The 24801-nt window shown below is 42.2% G+C and overlaps 1 protein-coding gene and 1 long non-coding RNA gene across 7 annotated transcripts in view; one reads left to right on the top strand and one right to left on the bottom strand.

The window, feature by feature from the left end:
* The window catches only part of FGFR3 (fibroblast growth factor receptor 3), a 109265-nt gene that overhangs the window by 10534 nt on the left and 73930 nt on the right, over positions 1-24801 (top strand). The window lies entirely within an intron of this gene.
* Positions 4655-13698, bottom strand: LOC142466227 (uncharacterized). The gene is made up of 3 exons (XR_012788092.1): positions 13616-13698; positions 8179-8562; positions 4655-7991 (listed from the first exon to the last, which is right to left on the bottom strand). It is a non-coding gene; the product is annotated as an uncharacterized LOC142466227 (long non-coding RNA).

The following is a 24801-nucleotide window of genomic DNA, read 5'->3' as shown; positions in this document are numbered from 1 at the left end:
CATCTATTTATTTTTTGATTATATATATATATATATTTCCCCCCCCCCCTTGGATTATTTCTGCAACTCCAATGATTGCACATAAAGTCCAATTTTCTACTGCCTGTTTAACAGGAACCCATCTAGTCCTGCAGCAGTAGCAGCATGAAACTGGAAGCCAAATCAAACGTTACACGTTGGGTCTAGTATATTCCACTGAATCGTAAATTAATGGCGTTAGATGCAGGTAATCTGAGTTCTTGCTGTGCTTGTGCCAAAATATTTTAACTAGCAAATCTACCCAACAGCTGATTTTTAGATTGGGTTTAAAAAAACAAAAAAAAAACTTGCTGTTGTAACATGAATTACAGTAACTGAGAGATTTTGGAATGAAAGAAACAAATCCTAAAATGTTCAAGGTAGAAAGTAAACGTCCGAATTCTTGGTGATAATGTAAATGCTGTTACACGCCACCGAAAGAGGCAATCTATGCGGGCTGTTTGTTTTAACATTTTCTTAAAGCAGGGAGTCTCTGGAGCTGAACCCCATTAATTTCAGCTCCGGGGACCCCCAGCTTATGGAGAAAACTCCGTAGTAGGTGTCAGTAACCGTTTGGCTAGCAGGGTTCACATCATGGCCGCTTTCCGAAGCTCCCGCGCCTTATTGGCCAATAGGAAGCCGTGACGTCATCCAGTCCGGCTTCCTATTGGCCCACGTGACACGGGAGCTTTAAACTTGCAGGAGATACCGGCGCCCCCCTTTCGAGGTCTGTCTCAAGAAGCAAGGGGTCCCCGGAACGGAGATTAATGGGGTTTAGCTCCAGAGATGCCCTGGAGAGAGAGAGAGTATGAATATTAGTACAGCTAAACCCCGTTATAACGCGGGTCTCGGGGTCCACCCCGAGATCACCGCGTTACTAACGGGGTCGCGAGAAAAAAAAATGGCCGCCGCGCTTTAGCGCATATTCATCCCGCGGGACAGGAGATGGGAGCGGGCATGTCCCTCCGCTCCCCGCTTCCCCCTGTCACCGCGGGACAGGCCGCGGGGCAGGAGATGGGAGCGGGGATGTCTCTCCTGTCCCCGCTTCCCCCTGTCACCTCGGAACAGGCCGCGGGGCAGGAGATGGGAGCGGGGATGTCCCTCCTGTCCCCGCTTCCCCCTGTCACCGCGGGACAGGCCGCGGGGCAGGAGATGGGAGCGGGGATGTCCCTCCTGTCCCCGCTTCCCCCTGTCACCGCGGGACAGGCCGCGGGGCAGGAGATGGGAGCGGGGATGTCCCTCCTGTCCCCGCTTCCCCCTGTCACCTCGGGACAGGCCGCGGGGCAGGAGATGGGAGCGGGGATGTCCCTCCTGTCCCCGCTTCCCCCTGTCACCTCGGGACAGGCCGCGGGGCAGGAGATGGGAGCGGGGATGTCCCTCCTGTCCCCGCTTCACCCTGTCACCGCGGGACAGGCCGCGGGGCAGGAGATGGGAGCGGGGATGTCCCTCCTGTCCCCGCTTCACCCTGTCACCGCGGGACAGGCCGCGGGGCAGGAGATGGGAGCGGGGATGTCCCTCCTGTCCCCGCTTCACCCTGTCACCGCGGGACAGGCCGCGGGGCAGGAGATGGGAGCGGGGATGTCCCTCCTGTCCCCGCTTCCCCCTGTCACCTCGGGACAGGCCGCGGGGCAGGAGATGGGAGCGGGGATGTCCCTCCTGTCCCCGCTTCACCCTGTCACCGCGGGACAGGCCGCGGGGCAGGAGATGGGAGTGGGGATGTCCCTCAGGTCGCCGCTTACCTCAGAACCATGCTGCCTGCATGGAGGTTGTAGCGGGGGGTTTCTTCTCCCCACCGCTGTCCCCGGTGCTCCCGCTGCCTGCGCGGGAGGAGGGGGGGGAGCGGGTGGTGGTGCTGGTCGCGGCCCGTCTGTGTAGAGTGAGAGAGTGTGTGTGTATGTATATATGGGAGAGAAAGTGTGTGTGTGTATATGGGTGTGTGAGTGTGGGTAAGTGTCTGTGAGTGTGTGTAAGTGTCTGAGTGTGTGTCTGAGTGTGTGTGTAAGTGTGTGTGAGTGTCTGTGAGTGTCTGTGAGTGTGTAAGTGTGTGTGAGTGTGTGTGAGTGTCTGTGAGTGTGTAAGTGTGTGTGAGTGTGTGTGAGTGTGTGTGAGTGTGTGTGAGTGTGTGTGAGTGTCTGTGAGTGTCTAAGTGTGTGTAAGTGTGTGTGAGTGTGTGTGAGTGTCTGTGAGTGTGTAAGTGTGTGTGAGTGTGTGTGAGTGTGTGTGAGTGTGTGTGAGTGTCTAAGTGTGTGTAAGTGTGTGTAAGTGTGTGTGAGTGTGTGTGAGTGTCTAAGTGTGTGTAAGTGTGTGTGTGTGTGTGTGTGTGTGTGTGAGTGTGTGTGAGTGTCTGTAAGTGTGCGTGAGTGTGCGTAAGTGTGTGTGAGTGTGCGTGAGTGTGGTCAGTGTGTGTGCAGTGTGTCAGTGTGAGCAATGAGCAGTGTGTGTGCAGTGTGCAGTGTGTGTGCAGTGTGGCAGTGAGCAATGAGCAGTGTGTGTGCAGTGAGTGTGTGCAGTGTGTCAGTGTGAGCAATGAGCAGTGTGTGTGCAGTGTGCAGTGTGTGTGCAGTGTGGCAGTGTGAGCAATGAGCAGTGTGTGTGCAGTGAGTGTGTGCAGTGTGCAAAAAAAAAAATGTAAAAAAAAATTTTTAAAAAAAAATTTTTTTTTTTTTTTTTTTTTTTTTTTAAAAAACGGGAGCCACGGGAAAACCGCGTTATAACCGAATCGCGGTATAACGAGGCGCGTTATAACGGGGTTTAGCTGTATTAATATTAGCAGGGTTATAATTAAGGAGCTGTTGGAGAAATATTGTGGTGAGGATCTGTTGGAGATCCATTGATGGGCTCATGTAACCTCATCTCTTTATGGGGATCATTTACTAAATACAGGCAGTCCTCGTTTTACAACGCTTCGCTTTACAACGAATGGCTTATCCAACGCTATGCAATGCATACCTATATTCATTTCTACAACGCCAAAATGGCTTATCCAACGCTCTTACGATGCTTTGCAACGTTGTGTATGTGTGTATATATATATACACACATTCACATAAACAACGTTGCAAAGCGTCGTAAGAGCATATATATATATAATATAATACTATATAATATTATATTATACTATATAATATATTATTTATTATGTTATATTATATATATAATACAGTATATACACTATGTAATTTATGTGTGTGCTGCATATCTTATTGCCTGCATAAAATATTTGGTGTATTTTAGTGTTAAAAATGCCTTCGGGAACGGAACCTTTCATTTAAACAGTGTTCCTATGGGAAAACGTGTTTCGCTTTACAACGCCATTTTGAGTAACGCATTGTGTCGGATAACCGAGGACTGCCTGTAGTGAAACAGTGCTAGTTTCTACCGGTCGTGAACTGCCCTTCTCTTAACTATTACTGATGGCTTAGTGAAAAAAACATCTGTGCTAAAATTCGATTGAAATCTCTTTGGACAAAGGTACATTGTGTCCGTGCTAACATGTAGTGATCAGTTCCGTGAGATATCAGTACATGATCATAAAACAAAGTGGTTTAGTGATGACTTTGGGTTCCTGGTGTAGATTGGAAGTTCTTTGGACAAGGGGTTGTTATGTCTATACATTCTACGGATACTGCAGCTGCTGCTTTAAGCAAAAGTGGACACACTCTTACTTATTCTGGCAGTCAACGTTTCCACTAATAAGCTTTCCTTACTTTCCACCGGCTTTGTCTCTCTCTTTTCTTTTTCTCTCATGGAATCATTACCAAAAATAAATAAATAACAACTATTTCATACAGCGCATTTCTCCTAAGGGGACTCAAAGCGCTTCACGTTTACAGTATAGTACGCAGCACATAAGAAGTTTTACTTACACCTGCTCTTCCCAGATGAGCTTACACTCTGTTTTTGGTGCCTGAGGCACAGGGAGATAAAGTGACTTGCCCAAGGTCACAAGGAGCCGACACCAGGAATTGAACCAGATTCCCCTGCTTCAAACTGTGGTGTTGTTTACAGAGTCAGTATCTTCACGAACTGATCCAAAGATCATACTAATTTACCGTGGGTCACACATACGGTGTCAGCTGGCATGCCTGCCTCCTCCACACCCGCCGTAGCTGTGTGCCAATGATAGTCAGAGCCCTGGTGGGGCTGTCACACGGCAGTAAAGAAGCTGGACTGGACCTGGCAGAGAAGCTACAACAGAGGATGTTTGTGTAAAGTAATTCATCATGGGAGCAACATAGATGATGATGTTATGAAGCATAAAAGCATAATTATGCAACAGTCTAAAGTGATTTTGCCAAAAAAAAAAATGTTTTAAAATTTCGGGTAATTTAAACAATGCTCCTCTATCTCACTTTAAAGATGTAATGTGATGTTTTTTTTAAATATACTTTGGTAGGGTGAGATGTGGGGTTCTGCTGCGTTTTTACATTACCTTCCCTTAGATACCCTTTCATATGTACATACAAAGTAACACATCTCTCCAGTTAAGAACGATAGAAATGGTCCCTAGAACATACCAATATGCTACAATGCGGCTGTATGTGGAACAGCCCCAAACCTTTCATAGATAGGATATTGTAATTTGGAAAATTCCAATTAAAATACATTTTATTCTGGATGCAAAGTGTAATGTTTAAACGATCTCCAGAACTTGTATAAGATTTAGCCCAACCCACCCAATGTACCTAAATGTAATCCTTATAGTATTCTGCTTTTTTTTTTTATTTATGTAAATCAATTTTGGGAAATAAGCATTCCGTATATTTTAGTTCACAAATACAATATAACATGAGACATGGTATATTACAGAAACTGGTGTTGTGGAAAATTGGAGATACATACAGTACTGTAGGTGGTTCAAAACTTGACAAGGAAAACAGGCTGAAAACTTGTAGACTGCAGATCCCTGAATCCCCATAATAAACCTTCCTTGTCAAACGTGGCGTTAAACATGCTTTCTGCAAACATATGGCACGGGTGATGAAATATGTTCCTTCCTGGAGCTGGACTTCAAAGTTCTCATCTGATACATCTCAACTCTTATCGATCCTGTGAGCTTCACTAACATGGAGTGAATCTCACCTGCTTTCTATCAGCTGTGTCTTTGATTTCTTTCATGTGATAGAAGTAAGCACTTTTCCGAATGAAAGGTTTGTTCCACAGAATTTTTCACCTAACATACGGATAACAGGCATCATTTTGTTTTGTATCCTTTTTTTTATTTATTTTTTTGTTAAAGCAACGCCATCTCAATTTTAAGCTCCAACCCTAACATTTGAACAGCCCCCCAAAATCCCTTTTAATAGGTAATATAGTGAGCTTTTGGTAGGGAAAAAACGACAAGACGTTTTCACAGCCAAGTATGTGATCAGAATGAATAATGAAATATATCAAGCTAATTATGTATGTAGATTTTTATAAAAACTGAATCTTAACCTAGGTAAAGTGAAATGGTCTTTGTCTTATACTCAAGTCAGTTGTGTCATCATATCACAATATGTCTTCCAGACTTTAGTAGCAGCCTCTGTTACAGCCTGAGGCTTACATAATGCATCAGAGAAACTGTTCATAATTTAAAAGTGAGGTCCGTGGTTGCATTTGAGCAGAGTGTCGGCTTTAACAGAGATGACCAATCTAGGCCTTTTTTAACAAGCTGCCACGAGCTGTGAATCCTGCAGCATCCAACATTAATCAGACACTCACTTTAAAGCATCACTACCATTTGATAAGGTTATTAAGATATAAACCTTCAATGATGTTGCACATAGTGCACATGGCACTCGCAGTCCAATGTTTTGTGATGAAAGGGAGATAAAGTGGCTGGCACAGGGTCAGAAGGAGAGAGGATACTGGGGCTCAGTTGGGTTCATCCACTTCAAAAGGAGTGTTCTTGCCATTGTCATTCAGCCTCTCTACTGATATTGGTTTGTTGGGCCATGTGTGTCTGGCAAGGGAACATAGCACTTCCAGGGTGGAGTGGTGACAATTTTGGAGCTTCTTCACACGAGTGAATTCACATTAACGAGCGCCATAAATATTCAAATCCTTGTTATAATAAGCGTGTGTGTGTGTGTATTACACACACACACACACACACACACACACACACACACACACACACACACACACACACACACACACACACACACCCACACACCAGTTTTAACCTGTAGTGGTAGTTGTCAATGTTTCATCCTTCCCCAGGATGTTGACAGCAATTTTGTGTGTGTGTGTTTGTATATACCTATTCATATCGGTGGGTGCTCTTTCAATATTATATAGAATTTAGAGCTGCAATCCCCTCACCTTAAAAATTTGAGTTTTTAAAAAAAATGTTACCAGTGTGCGATTTTTCTTTTCTGGTTTCTTTAACAATGACGCTTTACATTCTGCAGTTGTATTGCGAAGCTATCGTATGCTGAGAATATGCCTCCCGGGGGAAATAAAAATGGCCGCTGCCATCCAGACACATTACCACAACAGAAGTTGCCATGATAATTAAAAGCAAGGAAGAGATGAGCTCAGTATAAACGAGCAGTTTGTTATGACAGTATACGTCTGGTTTAAATGACCTGCGTGGGTTGGTTTTTAAAAACAATGGGGGAGGAAGTCTCTCTAGAACGTGGGAAAAGAAAAAAAGGTTTGCAGGGTAACTAACGGGTTAAAACAGGTTTATTGATCAGTAACCCGTGCAGTCAAGGAGAAATCCTCCCTCCCTGGTCTCTAATTAAAAGAATGACATGAATCGTTTTTTTTTTTGTACCAGGCTTATCTTGAAGATAAATTGAAAGTTCTTATCTTGGGAGGACACAAATTTATTTCATATAACTGAAATTAGAGGCGCAGTCTTGTTCAGCGATATGCTGTGTGGAAACTCTGAGCCGTACAACTCCATGTAATGTTACCATGTCGTTTAATTGTTCAGGTGTGTCTAATGAATTGTGCAAACTCAAGCCTTAGCTTTGTGTGTGTGTGTGCGTGTGTGTGTGTGTATACATTATAACAGGGGAGCGCAGACTTTTGCAGCTGCGCCCCCTTGCCTTCCCTCCGCTGGTTCTCGCGTCCTCTCCCTTACCTTGATGTGGCATAAAATGATGCCGCAGGGGTCATGTGACATCACGTGACCCAAAGCGTCATTTGACGCGTGTGACGTCACGTGACGCAGCTTTGCCATGGACACGAGTGACGCCAGTAGAGTCAGGGTAAGTAATGGCGTTGCAGAGGCCTCACGTTATCCCCCCGGCATGTAATTTAAATGCCTCGGGGAAGAGCACGGGGACTCTGCAACCGCCTGTGCCCCCCCCAAAAAAAATCTCCCACCCCCCCTGGGGGGTGTGCCCCCCACTTTGCGCACCGCTGCATTATAATACATGTACATTTTGTAACTTATAAACTGACATGTCATAGCAATGTGATATATATATATTTTTTTCACATGAACGCTTTTCTAATATAATTTTCACAATTTACACACAATTTCTGAGAGCACACGCATGTGTGCGTGCGTACGTGTGAGCTCTCAAATTGTGTGAAAATTATATTAATCAAAAAAAGTGTTCTACTATTTTTCCCCACTTCAACACTTTTGTGATTAATATATTTAAAAATTTCACTTCTAATAAAACACAACATTTAATTGATAATGCAAACAACGGTGCCCATAATTCCACTTGCGCACGAGTTCGCACAGTTTTGCCGACCGCTTTGCGTATCTTACTTGCTCATGGCTTTGCAGTAGGTACCAATGACCTCGCAGTAAGCAGGTTAGCTCTGTTCGGTGGCCCTGTAATGCGTTGCAGGCATCACCACGAGTAAAAGGGTTACGCAGGCACAGACGGTGGCACTTAGCGCTGACATAACACGTTAATTGATCTTTGACACTTTCCATCTCACGCCAAGATAATTGCAATGCAATTGACTTTCTTTTTGTAAATGTTCTCTCCACATTCCACGTCCAAAAATAAACAGCGTCCCTGAAAATAGAAAATGTGTAATAGACCTTGTGGCAAAGTCAAAACAAAGAGAATCACAATTTTAATCCCTTCAGTGCCCTAAAACTTTTTGTTAACCGTTTAAAAATATGTTTGTTTTTTTTGGAATACATGCATTTTCATTGTCATTATGCACTTGCTGTATGTTTTCACACATTTCATGTTTTACCTGATTTGACAGTGTCCTGATATAAGGCTTGTGTTCTGATTGGTGGCACAGTCCCTGTGTTCTCAGTCACTGTCCCTGGTGGCAGCTTGCAGTGCTGTTACAGTCTGTTACTCACTCAGCAGCAAAAGGGGCCGGCAAGGTGATGGTTTAGAACTCCAGTCCTCAAGGGCCACCAACAGGTCAGGTTTTCAGGATATCCCTGCTTCAGCACAGGGGGCTCACTCAATGGCTCAGTCTTCAACTGAGATTCTGTGGGCATCACGTTGAATGTACTTGTGTACGGGCTGATTTGGACCGTGGCTCTGAAGCTTGATGTCCATGTACAAGGTCAGGACCACGTGATTGTTGCAATAGGAACCACTGAACTCAGGCGTCCGCTGCATTCTGTTGCCAAAAACATTCAAGTAATTTAACAGGGAAAATACTAGACCAGAATAGTGTTGCAGGTAGTACTAATGTTTGTTATTTTCTGTCCACACCTTAAATAAGTTATGGTGGATAGGTTTACTGGCAATGCACTTTAACCCAGGCTGTGCTGAAAAGCAGTGTTAATGCGGCAGGCATAAGCATATAGAGATCTATGTCAAAATGGATTTGAAGCAAAAGGTCATGTGTGCTCATTTGCATGCCATTTCCCAGAATCCCTTGCTGCACTGGCAGCACTGTATGCCAAGAGATAATGGGGAAAAGCAGGGTTTGTGAGCACATTCACATTTGTTGCTGTTGTTCTGTAGAATTCACAATGTGCACAGAATTTCACCATCATTTACTGCCCCCGGTAAAGCTTACAATCAACATTTTTTGAATTGGCATCCTCTTCTCCATGTAAAATGAACCTCGGACAAAATGAATGACTTGGGTGTTATGTATAACAGTGTTTTAATGTTGGTCTTCCGACCCCATTGTACTGCGCTTCGGAATATGTTGGCATGTAAATTATTATTACTATTATGACGCGAAGGCACAAATGAGAAAACACCCGGAAGACACTAATGCAGCGAGTTAGTCTCTCCTGTGCTGAGACACTAATCCTTTGCAATAAAGCCCTTCAGAGCTGTAATGTGCTCTACACAAAACCTATTTATGTGGAAGCTCCTTACATCACAGGAAATATTGGATGTCTCTTCATTCACTGGCCTTTTAATCTTGGGATTACCCAAGGCTTTCATAAGTAGGCCTATATCCTACCAATGATACCTTCACTTCAGCTGCTGCCATGCACACAGCCCCTCATTCAGTAATAATTAACCCATTCAGTATACACACACACTACCAGACAGCAGCATATGACGTATATTATGAAATCCACCTAAGATCTGAATCGCTACCACACGATTTACTGTGTGTACGTACATCTCGCAGTGACCGCCGGCATGTTACCTCATCGCATGGGCACTTACCTGACGGTGGCTAAGTACTTAACCTCATACGTTACCCTAAAAACTCCTAATCTTAACCCTTAATACTAATGCTGCCTCCTACCCTAAAAAAGTTAATCCTTTGCTCGAAGCCCTTAACGCCTTAAGTTAACACCCTACCCTAAAACGTACCTTTTCATAGAAGCGACCGGCGGCAGAGAGTCCCTCTAGGGCCAAACACCGGCGGCGACTTGGTCACAGCGAGAGAGACGCCCGCGACCAAATATCCCATTCATTGACACATACGTGCATAGATACATACATGTGCAGGGGAGGAAAACGTGCCTATACTTTAGCCCCCTCCTACCCCCGATACTGGCAGCAGGTGGGGGTAGGTACTGTCTTGCAGGTTTCCATCTTCTTTTTTTTTTAGGCACCTTGACTGGTCACTCAGCAACGCAAAACACATGTACCGGGGCCAACATTGCCCAGGAAATCATCCCTGGGTTAGAGCAGTACAGGACCATTTGGAACGGTGCAATCTTTAATCACGTGTATCTTGTTAACTAGGATGCAATGCATTCTATTCTTGATTCCATTGGGTCTACTTTGTATTATTTTTTTTTTTTATTCTTCTTAAAAAACCGAATTCATGATCTAGAAGTGTTTCACCTTCTACCAATCTGTTTCCACTGTTATTCCTGTTGCCGTAACCAGCAATCTTTGCATTGCAATCTCCCGTAATGATCTTGAGGTGAGTTTCCTTTGTTGGTTGATTTTAATGGTAGAACTGTTCCACTTCATGGGTGACTTGATGTTGGGGCATTCACTTAGGTAATGTAAAACTTCTAACTCTTGAATGATGATACTGGCTGCTCTTTCCTACTCCACTATGCTGTTTTTCTGTTTTTTTTGTTGTTGTTGATGAAGCCTACTTTATTGATTCTTTCATTTTCTGTACCCCTGTAATATAGTAGGTGTCCTCTTTTGGGCTCAATCAGGCCTTCATAGGTTCGTCTTTCACAAATACCTACTATATCCCATTTAAACAGTTGTTCTTTCAGTTCTTAGTGCTGCTTCACTGGTGAGCCTGGCTGGTGTAGGTAACCAGATCGAGGTTTGAATTACCAGCTGCTGGTGTTGAACCTCTGGGGAGTCTTAGCACCCTCTGCCTTTTTCCTGAGTGCTTTCAAGCCCAGGGTCAATCTGGTTTCATGTGAATGAGGGCCATTGTCTTTCAGTATCTTTCATACATGGGGGCTGACACAATGCTGACTTATTTGCATGTTGACAAGTAATTTTCTCACTTTATCTGGTATACTGTTCAAGCTTTTAATAGCATGGTTGAAACTGCTAGCACATGTGCCACAACACATCTTCATGAACATCCACTGCCCCCTTCCTGCCGCCAGGGCCGCTTTATACATTAGGCCGACTAGGCACAGTGCCTGGGGCCTACGAACCTTTTAGGGCCTACAATATTTCACTTGGAAAAAATACCTACACAAAAAAAAAATCATAAAATAAGAGGAAACAGCAATTTTTTAATTTCAAATGCCTTCGAACTATCGATACCTTTAAATATCGAAACCAAAGTATCGATGCCAAATATCGCTAGTATCGAAAGAAACAAGCAAACGATGAAATTAGCATAAAAATGAGTAAAAATATCGTACACACAGGCCCCTAGAAATAAAAGTGCCTAGGGCCTACGAAGGTCTTAAAACGGCCCTGCCTGCCGCTGTGTGTGTGTGTGTGTGTGTGTGTGTGTGTTTGTGTGTGTGTTTTTCCAAGGAATATCAAAAGACCAAGATGACAACTAAAAGTATGATTGGAGGATGAAATGAGGAAACGTGTTGGAGTAACGTGAAGAAGAGAGGCTTGTCACCTGGAGACCTTTCGGAAAGGCCTTCATCAAGCAGTGAATTGACAAGAGCCTGAAGATGATGGTGATATGTTTGTGCCGTAGGATAATTCCTTCTGATTAAAACTTTTACATGAGCTACTGTGCATAAGTGAACTTTATACTTACAGTGTGTTTGTCATCTTATAGCAGCTCCAGTTACAGTAGCTAAAGGCCCCACACTTCAAGTCTAGCAACGGGAAAACAAGGAGCTCTCAGCTCTCTGAATTCTAATTGGCAAGGAGTTGAGGAAAGCCAGCCGGGACTGCGAAAAGCTCGGGAACGTGTCTGAGTAAAGTCCTGTTGCATAAATAATATGGAATTAAATATCCTGGTGTTATTTGGGTTTGTGGATGCTTTCATTTGAACTACTGCTACTTTTAAGCAAATATGTTATTGTATAATTGACAGTACAAGGAGGTTTTAACAACTCATTGGCCTCTCTGGCAGCAACGGAGTTAAAATATTTAAGTGTGTTTAACAGTATTTCATTTGGCAATAATTCACTCTAATTGAAACAAATTGCATAGAAACCACAGCTTTGTAAAAAAAAAATATATATGTTGAAGCCACACATTTATATAATTGGGTCTGTGGTGTTTTCACGGAGTGTGGAAGGTGCGCTATTCATCACTGGAAAATTCGACAGTATTTTGCTATTACTTTCCCTTTGTCATCCTGGTCACATACTTGATCATAAAACTATCCAGCAGACGAGTGTTTTGGAGACTATTTCTTTCCTTCGCTACCACTCTTCCAAACTGGCTATGATCACGATTGTAAAGCCGATTTTTCTCAAATTCCATGCAAATAGCCTTTTTTTTAAAATAGCAAACGACTAAATGGATTTCACAATGAAAGGTGATCAGGATGAAAAAATAAAAATGCAAAAGTCTATTTGTACAACAAATCCAACATCTTTTACCTTCTTACCAGGGCGCTGGGGCTGGGATGCAGTTTCCGGCAGTCTGTGTTAACCAGTTAACCGCGCCATTATCCTGCGTCACTTTTATTTATAACATTTTTTTATTTTTTTTATTTCCAAGGAATAATTTTCATTTTGAAACTAGGACACTCGTAGTTGGAATGACAATGAACGCTCCCTGAATATGGTCCCAGTCGGGGGGCCGGGACTGAATAGGCTGAAAACTTCTCGCACTACATTAGCTCTGAATCGCCGTTGCTTCCGTTTTTAATTAGCAGGCCAGCAAAATTTAGCTCATTGTGCAATTTCTAGGCCTTTGTCCCGGGGCCGGTGTCTTGGATTTCTCTGTCTCGCTGCGGCCAGGCTGTTCTTTTTTTATTTTGCTTGCACTTAGTGCCGAGGCTTTTCCAGGATGCTTGGGATTAAGACCATTGTTATGGGGTATTTGCAGCCAGCTGCCTGCATCAAATGAAGATTAGGGAAGTGCGCATTAGGAGTGTAAGAAAATGCAGATGCCGCCAGGGTTTGGATTGTGCAGAACTGTGAATCAAAGGGGGAAAGGTTACCGGGCTTTCTGCCGGCATCGTGTGAGCGTGAAGATTTTCTAAGGTGTGTGTGTGTGTGAGGCAGACTTCAGAGAGAGGCGTCCACATTCTCTGCTGAAGATGTGGTTTTGGTGTTAGAAGGGCAATAAAGTGGAAACTGTCCGCCATGTAATACTTCTATCGTAAGATTTTCAGACCCATATAAGAGGGCAATAATTTTTTTTTTATTCATCTTTGCAATTAAATTCCTTAGATGTAATCAAGTAGAGATTTCATTTATTTGTTTACAATGTACTCCTGTGCGTGTTGTTACCCAGAATCCCAGGCTGCATTGGAAGAATTGTATTCTAAGAGATAATGGGGAAAGGCAGGGTTGCAGACCTTTCTGGGTTTTTTTTTCGGGTGTACACGTGAATACATTTTAAACATAGTGAAAATGGTCAGTGGATATTTATTTTTTAACCCCTTACCACCTTCGGTGCTTAAATGGTCCCTGCTGTATTAATGTTCTAAGAACAGAAGTGTGTTGTAGGTTCACAATCGATCAGTACCGATTATACACAATAACCTTACAGATCACACCAGAGAACAATTAATGTCTCTATCTTTCTGTCTATCTCAGATATTACTGCACATTTTGAAGTACTTTCTCTCTGGGATTAGTTACTTCAGTGGATCTAACCAGAAAGATAACGGGACACAGTACCTTCTGTTTTCTAGGCTACGGCCCCCGGGTCGGCGCTGCACACTCGCCTGCCAGGCTGACAGTGCGTGCAGCTCTGTTCCCCGGTCTGTGCAGAGCTGCAGGGGGAAAGATAGGGGACGTGACGGGGGGGGAGGGCGCGGTCTTGACATCACCCGGCAGGTTCATCCTCATTGGCTGAACCACCGGAGGGCGTGGGCAACGCTCCGTCGCAAGTCCTGAAGACAATTTTCCTTTCTTCAGAAAAATCTGGCTTTACGGCGGCCAAGGTAGGTAGCCAGCCTGACCCCATTGAGAGACTGTTCTTGTCCCTTCAGTGCATGCCATAGCGCGCACTGCAGCAGGGACCTAGCCTTACTTGGTCGCAGAAACGGAAAACTAATTGCTAGCAGTAAATCAATTGAAAGGATGATTTGAGGGAGTGGGGAGTTAGTATTTCTACTGGAATACCATTTAATCTCTGGAACTTCTCATGCAGATGCAAATCAGGAGTTGGGCTACAGATAGTCAACAGTTGCTGAGCAGACGAGACAGATTTATTGCGCCGCTCAAAGTAACATCTGCTTTTCCAACCCCTTCTGTACACATCTCTAAACAGTGCACCCCGCTCAGGCACTGCGCCGTATATCAGGGTAGCAATAAAGTGAGAGCAATCAGGCATGTGACACTTTTGTGTGTTCTTTGGGTTGATCTGGGTAATAATTTAGGCCTGGTCCTAAAAAGCAAAATGACACGTTCAACAGAATATACAACACGGGATAGTTACACTGGCAGTGCCTCCTAGCACCAAACTGAACGAAGGGCAGCGGCATGTTTATTTAGGTTCAATCTAGGTGATTTACAGTTAATCAAGAATATCACTTGTGAGCACATTCACAGGTCTGCAGCCCTGCCTTTCCCCATTATCTCTCGGCATACAATGCTCCCACTGCTGCCAGGGATTCTGGGTAATGACATGCAATTGAGCAAACAGTGATTTTACATCATTTAAAAAAAAAAAGAAACTATATGTATCCTGCAGCTTTTAAATGGTTTGGAGAGTTTATGATCTTTACCTAATGTCTTTAGTGATTGTTTGCCACCTGTTGTTCACGCAGGCAAACTGTTGATCAATACTTTTTCAGACACTTTTATTTTGTCTTGTTTAAAGACGTTTGTCTGACTTAATTTTTATTATTATTATTATTATTATTATTATTATTATTTAATGCAGCATTCCTCTCAGAAGCCTGAGTTTAAAGAAGCAATGCACCAAGGCTCCCAATTGTGTTGATCTATAGAGATGGATAGATAACACGCACGGTCTCCGAGCAGAACCCCGTTAATTTCAGCTTCAGGGAACCCCTGCTTCCAGAGATGCTTGCCTGCGAATTTAGGTGCCAGTAGCCACTCGGCTTATCGGGTTCACAATATGTCCGCTGCTCAGATATCTCGGCCCCAGTGCGGCTTCCTATTGGATCTTTACATTTGAAAGCCCGGCTTGCTGAGCCAGAGCACCTACCGGCACCTACCGGCACCTACTTGGTGTGTATCTCCGGAAGTAGGGGGTCCCAAGAGCTGAAAATAACGGGGTTCAGCTCCAGAGACCCCCTGCTTCAATTCTGTATTAAAAAAAAAAAAAACTATTCGCTGGCTTCGATTGCTTTTTTTTAAATAACTCCCATAATGTTAGAATCTTTCCTTCTAAGAACATGTGTGTTTTTTTTAAAATAACAAATCTACATTTTCTAAATCTATAGCTTCTGAGGTTACCATGGTAACCTTTAGATTGCAATGGGCTCTGTGGAGAGCTGTATTTGTAACCTCCCAAACACTTAATATTCAAAACGCTTATATCTCCTGAAGTAATGCATTAAAAAAACAAATGGCAATCGGAATAAACTGCGACTCTAAACAAATCTATGCCACTGTCGTTAGCCAACGAAGAAAGAACGCTAAACGCAAAGATATTAACTTTTTCTCTTCGGGGCTCATGTAATTTTTATCTATTTATTACCTCGCAAACAAGCATAACATTTTACTTGAGGGGACATAAAAAATTTCAAGGAAGCCGATTACATTGATATGATGATTTTGCCATGTAACCTTTTTAAAGGCTTATTCCCAAATAAAGTAACTACAGATCTCAGAGACCCAGGAAGTTCTGTTGCTCAAACAGTTTGACAATTCGTTTTTTTGGTTCAATTTTTGCATTTATTAAAAAAAAAAAATGTGTTTCTCACATCTTTGAAAGTAACAATGTTGCAACGATTACAATGTTGCAGGGACCACAGCTGACTTCTTTTTTTTTTCCTTCGGGTATTGAAACTTCAGGATTATCTGACAGTGAAAGTGACCAATTAGCACGGCAACGGAAAGACAATTACCAAAATTGAAAATAGATTATTCTAACCGTCTGAATCTGACAGGGACAGAGAACTCCAAGTATAAGGACACACTGCATACTGTGGCTGTACCCAGTTTCTCATTCTTTGACACACAACACATACATTTGCCGTCATTTTTTTTACTTGCAGGTTCTATTTGATCTGATGTGCATAATACTGAATATCACTGGTAGCATTTCCATTCTGTTTCATCTGCTTTGGAAGGATATTAACACTAGATGCCTCCAGGGCTCCAGTAAAGCAGAGTCGTTAATTCACTTCTCTCCCCAGACCCTACTATAAAAGGATTCACAGAAGCGGTTTTTTTTTCCTGATGCAAGTAGAAAAAGTCTGCTCCCTATTCATTGTGGGACTCGTTAAACATGGCTGCCCTCGTGATTTTTCTCAACGCTGTTTAGGATTTTCAGTCTGTGCAATGCATCTGAGAAATTGCAACATTTGCACTCACACTACAACTTTAAGTTCCTTAGGCTTGGGTATTTAACATTTTACTACTGTGCTTGAGCGTTCTAGGCGAGCAATTTGCAGAGCCCTCGGACATAAAATGGGGTTAGATTTATTTCACATTTACTGCTCAACTATCCACACTTTTAACACCTGGCAATATGTTTGTATTACTAATATTGACATGTTGTCTTATTAAAAAAAAAAAAAAAAAAAAAAAAAGTCAAGTGATACACTGTACTCATTTGCTTGTCATTACCCAGAATCCTTGGCTGCAGTGGAAGCACTGTTTGCGAAGCGATAATGGGGAAAGACAGGGTTGCAGACCTGTCTGAGACACGCAAATGCACCACCGGTGCTATTTTTATTTACTGTAGGGTTTTGTCACTTATTTTACCGACCATAACTTTTTTTTAATTTCCTAAAAAAAAAAAAAAAATTGAAATCCTAAATAAATAACATTAAATGACAGAGAAACTGTAACATTCGTGAGTCCGTTTACTTAACCCCTTGGCTGCCAGGGTTTCAATGCGTTTGCTGGCCCCTCAAGCAGTGTTATACTGAGCAGTGGAAAGTCTCGCAGGCTTCTCAGTTTATCAAAGGGATTAAAGTTACCCTCTCATGAACTGAGCCCTGCAGCATATTGAGAACAAGGTTGTGGACGGTGCTATTAACTTTAGCTTTTTCACAACCCGGCGTGATGCAGACAAGTTGTGTAATACAGAAGGCTGAATCCTAAAGGGATCCACACGGGGGGGGGGGGGGGGGGGGGGAATACTTGAGGCTCAAAAAGAAAGTTTAAGGAGGGCATTTGCACGGCCCGACCCAGACTCCTTTGCTGCGGCACCGTACTTCACACTGTGAGGCAGGCGGGCGTCAAGAATAGGCCCGAGAAACCTGTACGTGGGACGCGAGGGAAAACCCCTGCCCTCTTCCTCGGTAATATTCCACTCCAGCAGCGATGGAGGTTAACACGGTCAAGCTTTGGAGTCGACGTCCTGCAAAGCTAAAACCGCTGTTCATTGTGGGCAAGTGCTTAACTGCTCCGACATGTTGTATTGTATTGTATGTCTTTATTTATATAGCGCCATTGATGTACATAGCGCTTCACAGTAGTAATACATGTGGTAATCAAATAAATAACAGATAATATAAATAACAGATCATGGGAATAAGTGCTTTAGACATAAGCGTAACATTAAGGAAGAGGAGTCCCTGCCCCGAGGAGCTTACAGTCTAATTGGTAGGTAGGGAGAACGTACAGAGACAGTAGGAGCGAGTTCTGGTAAGTGCGTCTGTAGGGGGCCAAGCTTTATGTATCATGAGTTCATGTTTCCTGTATCAGGCTGTAGAAAAATCTCAAAGATTTTCGCCAGGAAAATGGTGTGTGCTGGGGAGATGTGAGCTAGCGACCGCTGTGCGCGCTTTTGTGTAATAAGTATGCAGGTAGAAAGCAGATTATAGATTTGTATTTTAGTGTCAGAGAATAAACTCGAGCCAAAATCTCTGGAATAAACAGGAGTATTTCAACCTTAAAGTAGCAGTTCAAGCAATATCCTACATGTGTGTTTTCCTTAATTTTTTAAATAAATCAGTTCTGTACTATGAGAAAATACTTGTATTAAAAAATTTTTTTTAATACTTGTATTAAAAAAATTTTTTTTTTTGTTTTAAAGACATTTTTAATGTTTCTAATGTCGGAAGCATTTCCAAAGTGACAGCCCCCTTCCCCTTCTGATAGGCTCTGGCTCTTGAGCCCCGCCCTCTCTCTAGCAGTGAAACAATTGTATCTAGTAAATCATATTCCAGAACTACATATGCCCACAACAACTGAATTAAATAGCTCAGAGCAAGCGATGGATTACAGGAGAACAGATCGAACTGCAGCTTCGCTAATCACTTGTCAGTGTGCAGATTGTATTGATGCACATATTGAATGGGGGAAAAAATATATATTTATGTTTTTTAAACGGCAGATTGAACTGCAGCTTTAAACATGTTATATTTTCCTCCAAAAGCTCAAGTTGCTAATGAAAAAGCCATTACATACATTATATACCAGCAGTACTTGAACATTTGTTTTCAACCGAATGTTTGTTACCTTTTTCTTTCATTTACAAATCCCAACTTTCTTTCGAAATAAATGTAGTTATTACAACTTGAAGAAAATTATTTGATTGAATTCTTTTTTAGGATTCCTTTCAATTTTTGATCTTGTGTGTTTTTTTTTTACATTACGAAATTATGTAAAATAATATTTTCAGCGATGATTTAAAATGCACATTTGCACTTGCATTTTTATTTATTTTTTCACTTATGTTCAACCTTAACCTGTGGTATTTTGTTGCTGTGCTATTGTGCTTTCCAAAGTTAGGTTTGTGTGTGTGTGTGTGTGTGTGTGTGTTTGCAAAGCTATTAAACAGATCTAAAATTGGAAAACAATGTTAAAAAATGATTTATTGCAGCTTTTATATATGTTGCTCGGGAGAAATCTCTCAATACTATGCATTGATTTGTTATTGATGAAGCCATTAGCCTTAGAAGATGCAATCTCGCTGCATTGATTTGTCAGCCAGACACGTTAATGAATAAGTCGCTGGTGCTGTTACAGACAGCTGTCTGTTTGTTCTGCTCTTGCTGAGCATCCTTTGTGGCAGGAGCCAATCTGAAAGACACGCCTCCTTTGTAAAGACCTTGCCACGAGTGGTCCTCATCTCCAAGAAGAAAAGGTTGGCTCACCATGCAGGCTCTTGTTTTATAAACAAACCACTTGAGCTTCTTCCTTTCTGCATGCACACCGAGTCTGACCCTCTCTAGCAGGACACAGATGAGCCAGTGAAGCAACATGTTAAGCGTTGGAAGAAAGTGAAATCCCTGAGTCATATAACACCTTATGTACAATTTTTTTACAATTTTTTTTGTTGTAGATATTTTCTTTTTGCATTTTAAGTGCCTTGAGATAAAAGTTGAGGGGGGGTGTCTGTGTACTTGTAAAGCACAATAACCAATATGGTGTGGTTTTGTAAACTTTGTTGCGTAAATCTTCCCCCCTCCCCCCTGCCAATCACTTCACTTACCTGCCCCCAGCACTGGTATTATCCCCCACCCCTTGATGGACACTATCCAGCTATTGGGAGCCCCCAGTTGGAGAGCTGTGGTCTAAATGAAGCTGTCAAAAGATGACTGATCTGCTGCCCAGGGCTTGTTTCTCAGGCCCCAGCTGCTGTTCCACCTGCTCAGGCTTAACCCCTCATAATGTGTGTGTATGTGTGTGTGTATGTATGTATGTATGTATGTATGTATGTATGTATGTATGTATGTATGTATGTATGTATGTATTGGTGTTGGTGAAGCACTCACAGGAACTTTGGAAAAAGCAAAGTGATTTATTTATTAGTACATCAATGTTTGTCCTGTTACAGGACCTGTCTCAATTCACCCAGGCAAGTATTCTTGTGTGTGTGGACGTGGACATGAAGCTCACAGTAGTCTTTCTCCTAATGGCGTCCTGTTGCTGGTGCTTACAGAGTAGATGAGGCCTGTTTCACCTTTGTTATAGATGATGGAAAATAGTCTGTCGCACTCAGTGTAGCAATTATTGGTGTCTCATGGACATTTATCTTGGTTTTTTTTCATTTGTTTTATTATACAATCACCCACCTGACGAAGGGATCCTCCCCGAAGTGTTGTTCGTTCTTGTCTTTGTATATATATTTTAAAAAAAAGAAGTGAAATGTGTGAGCCGCCAATAATTGCTATGGGCCCATTTTAACTTATTTTTGTACTAGGTGGAATAAATGTGAACTTTTAATGATTCTCTGAACGTGTTCTGTGGATTCTCCTTTTTTCTATATATGTGATTTTGAGCTTGAGGGGAGATCCCAGACCATCCACGTGCTCCCTACTAAGCTAAGTGACCTAAATTTTCTAAACTGTGTTTTCTAGACCAGTTGAGGGCTCCAGACTGTATGTATGTATGTATGTATGTATGTATGTATGTATGTATGTATGTATAACCAATAGAAGGTAACATTGCCTGCGTGCTTGTGAAAAAACAATGTGGACATTGAAGGAAAAATCAGGCACTTGCAGGACCCTTTAATCTAGAACCCAATTGTTGATCCCTTTTTAAACTGTTCTTAAAACTTGACAGGTGTGTGTGTTGTGTGTGTGTGTGTGTGTGTGTGTGTGTGTGTGTGTGTGTGTGTGTGTGTGTGTGTGTGTGTGTGTGTGTGTATAGATATAAAGATATATAAAAATAATGTGTATACACACACCATATTTTGATTGACATAACCAGAAGGTGTTAGTGATTTTTGCTGCTTGTATATGGTGTAGAATTACAGAGTGCATTTTTTTTTCTTCTTAAGGGATAAAAAGAAAATTGCCCATTTAGCTATGAAAAACTGTTATCACTCAGGCAATTATTCTGACAAGTTTGATCCTAAGGGTGGTATGCTGGCAGGCCTTCTGGGCAGATCCGCATACCCCCAAAAATGTCTAAATAGCATGTCCTGACAAAAGCATTTGACAGGGAGCAGGAGCCACGTATAAATCAATCGAGCATTTCTGCAGCCATGTGTTTATTTTGATTTCCTAAATTGGTTTAGCACTCCTTCTCAAGGCAAGGTCAGTCCTTAAATAAAGGGGCTGCTTATTTTATGTAAATACAAAAAAAATGAAACCGACCCGATGTAATTATCCCTCGACAGATTCGCCATCTAAGGCAAGGGCCACCAACGGGTCAGGTTTTCAGGATATCTCTGCTTCAGCGCAGTCGAGCCACTGATTGAGCCACCTGTGCCGAAGCATGGACTGATTGCGCAACCTGCGCCGAAGCTGGAATATCCTGAAAACCTGCCCTGTTAGTGGCCTTGGAGGACTGTAGTGGCCCACCCTCTGATCTATGAGGTGTGGGTTTATTTATTTACGTATTTTTTTTTAACGTTTCTTATTTTCAAGTAATTTGGTGGTGATGAAATTTCATTTTATACGGTTAATTGAATGACATTTTTAAGCTTAAAATGAGGTGTTTTGGTGTGGTACATTTACAGTAACTTGAAAAGGCTTGTCCTCCGCACCAGGGAAGTTTAATTAAAGTGAAGCATGTGTTTTCACTGCTGCTTTGAAGCAGCTCGCCTGGCAGGGTTGAGTTGGGCTGACACGCGTGAGGTGCTGCCTCTAGGCATATCCAACTCCAGTATACAGCACTTGGGGCTGGCTATGCTTCTTGGTGATGGAGTCTCCAGAGTGGAGGCCCAGGAGTGTCAAAATTCCTCTCTGGCCTCACTGTCCCTCAGATACCGGTAGCGGGCAGTTTCCTGGCTTGGTAAACAGAGCTCCAAAATGCAGACCAAGGCTCCAACTGGGCAATCAAACTGCGGTCCTACGTCTCTGAGTACAGGACAAAGGTGACCAGAAATCCTCCAGACATGTCTGCTCTCATGGATGGTCTGTGACTTGGAGTCGGGTGGATTCTTATTTTTAACATTGGCTGTCTCATTAACTTCATTGGAGTAACACTATATTTAAAACTAGCACTGTTCTATTAAAAAAAGCCATTTTTGGGGGCTCCAGAACCCAAAGTCTTCCGGACTTTTTAGGTTTTTTTTTTGCAGATTGATAGCGGAGTCGCATGTTGTGAGATCGCAGAGAGAACAGAAGCCTTCATTTCTGAGAGGGTTATAAGAAAGCACGGACCTCCCTGTTTCATCCTCCCTACTTTTTGTGGTACTCTTGGAAGTTCAGGTTAAGACTGGGTACTTAAATATCTATATCTCTGAACCCCATTAATTTCAGCTCGGGGGACCCCCTGCTTCCGGAGATACCTGCCTACGAAGTAGGTGCCGGTAGCTGCTCCGGCTCAGCAAGCAGAGCGTTAAAGTTCTTAAAGCTCCCACGTTCCCATGGGCCAATAGGAAGCCGCACCAATGATGTCACGGCTTCCTATTGGTCCGCAGGTCGCAAAATCTTTGAACAGCGGACATATGGTGAACCCTGGTAGCCAAGGAAAGCGGCTACTGGCCTTTAATTCGGAGGTAAGTATCTCCAGAAGCAGGGGGTCCCCGGAGATGAAATTAACGGAATTCGGCTCCCGAGACCCCCCTGCTTAAATGCTATATATAAAAGAAAATAAAACCGTTCACAAAAACAGCTTTACGCACATTGAATTCCTGGCAACTAAAATGTGTCTTTTGGGAGGAGGAGTGCTCAGTGAGACACCGATATTCAGCAATGACCGCGTTTGAATCAGGGGCACCTAGTTCTGGGTCTGTAAAAATGCGTGTGTGCTGCACACCGCTGGAATTGTGAAGCACTTTGTGTCCCATTTGGAACCATGTTTAGGGGAATAATGTCACATATCAGCCAAAAAAATACACAACTTATCAATGTAATTAGCTTGCTTAGAAACATTTTGATTACTCTTAAAGGAGCAATCCATGCAATATCCTACGTGTATTTAAAAAAAAAAAATACATTATTCAACTCCTAATGCCATTTTTATGGGTTTTAATATACTGAGCATCCTTTGATTTATTGAACAGAATAATGCACACACATTAAAGCAGCAGTTGAAGCTGCCGTTTTAAAAAAAAAAAAAAATCCATTTAGTATGTGCATCAATACAATCCACATAATGATAAGTAATTGGCTAAGTTGCTGATCGATCTGTTCTCCTGTGATCGATTGGTGAAGATTCGGCTCAGGGGTTCACTAAATGGCTGTCAGTGCAGCAGAAGAGGACCCAAGATGCAAAGTTCTGTGGGGAATATCATGTGTTTTGTTAACCTATTCTCAGCTGTTTCAGCTGTTGGAGGTTGGTGGCTCCTCCTTCCCAGGTTTTAAGCCCGCCCCTCCCCACTTCCCAAGTTAGTAGGTCCTTTCATTCTACTGGATTTAGATCCAATGTGGTCTTTCTCCCTCCTAATAGAGGTAAATGGGAATTGTAATCCTAATAGAGGTATATTAGTATTTTATCTGGTAGTGTTAGGACTTGCGAACAGGGTCTGCCTTGTCGTGGCTCGCAAACTTACAATGCTTTGGCCAAAGGGTTAAACTAAATTACCCTTTTTCAAGAGAATATATAAGTATTTTACTGCGTATTTTTGTCATGTTGGATGTAGCATTGGGCTTCTCTGTCGTCTGTTGTATACATATGCCACGCTCAATAGCACTCCTTTTTGACACATATATATATATATATATATATATATATATATATATATATATATATATATATATATATATATATATATTGAGGGGGCTCAGGGGTTCCCAAAAAGAGCTTGCTTGGGGTTTTGTGTTTTGGGAAATATCATGTGACCAAGCAGTCACTAGATACAATTGGTGCACTGCTAGAGAGGGCAGGGCTCAAAAAGGGGTGCGCCAGCGTCTGTTTCAGAAGAGGAAGGGGATGTGGCTTTGTAAAATGTTGCTATAGGAACAAAAAATGTTTGTTACATTATAATACATTAAAAATGTCATTAATTTAAAAAAAAATCTTTAAATTCTACAAGTATTTTCTCATAGTACAGAACTGATTTTTTTTTTTTTTTAAAACACACGTAGGATATTGCTTGGTCTGCAGCTTTAAAACCTACACTAAACTACAGGTTATAATTTAACGTCCAACAATTATTGTCAAAATTGTGTACTTGTCCTTTTTTTTAAGTCCAAGGGCATTAATCAACTAGTTTTTAAAAAGGAGCAATTCATGCAATATCCTACTTTTTTAAAAATCAGTTCTGTAGTATTAAAAAATACTTACTACATTTTTTTTGTATTCAACTCTTAATGCCATTTTTATGAGTTTTTTAGTTTTTAATATACCCTGCATCCTTTGATTTCTATAGCAGGCTTCAGCCCACCTCCCCAGCAGTGCAAGATCTTTGCAAGACTTTCCTGTTTGTGATCATTTGTTGCCAATATTCCCAGCAGTTTGATCTGCAAACTGTAACAATAGTTAATGGTACCTTTAGTAATAGAAGGATACATTGTAGCCGCTGAGTTAAACTGACTGAAGGATTGATTGGAACTGAAAGGCAGCCATTTAGTGAACCCTAAACCTGTGAAAAAGGATTAACACAATTAGATCACTGTAGCCTTAGGAGGAACTGCTCTTAACTAATCAAAGACCACCAGCAGGATTTGGACAAACCTGTGTTCTTTAGCTTTAAAGCAGCAGTCTGTGCTGATCGCACTTTTTGTTTCAAATTAATTTTTTTAATCTGATACTTTGTTCAAAAGATATATAAGCTTCTGAAATATTAAGTATCTGGGAGATGAAAATGGAGCTTTTCCCGGAGCCCGGTGCAGTTAACATGGTAACCGTAGCCACTAGAGATAAAAAACAATCTT

Source organism: Ascaphus truei, chromosome 1 (genome assembly GCF_040206685.1).
Source record: "Ascaphus truei isolate aAscTru1 chromosome 1, aAscTru1.hap1, whole genome shotgun sequence".
Lineage (NCBI taxonomy): Eukaryota > Metazoa > Chordata > Amphibia > Anura > Ascaphidae > Ascaphus > Ascaphus truei.
The sequence above is the reverse complement of the archived record's forward strand: the minus strand, read 5'-3'. Positions and strand labels throughout refer to the sequence as shown.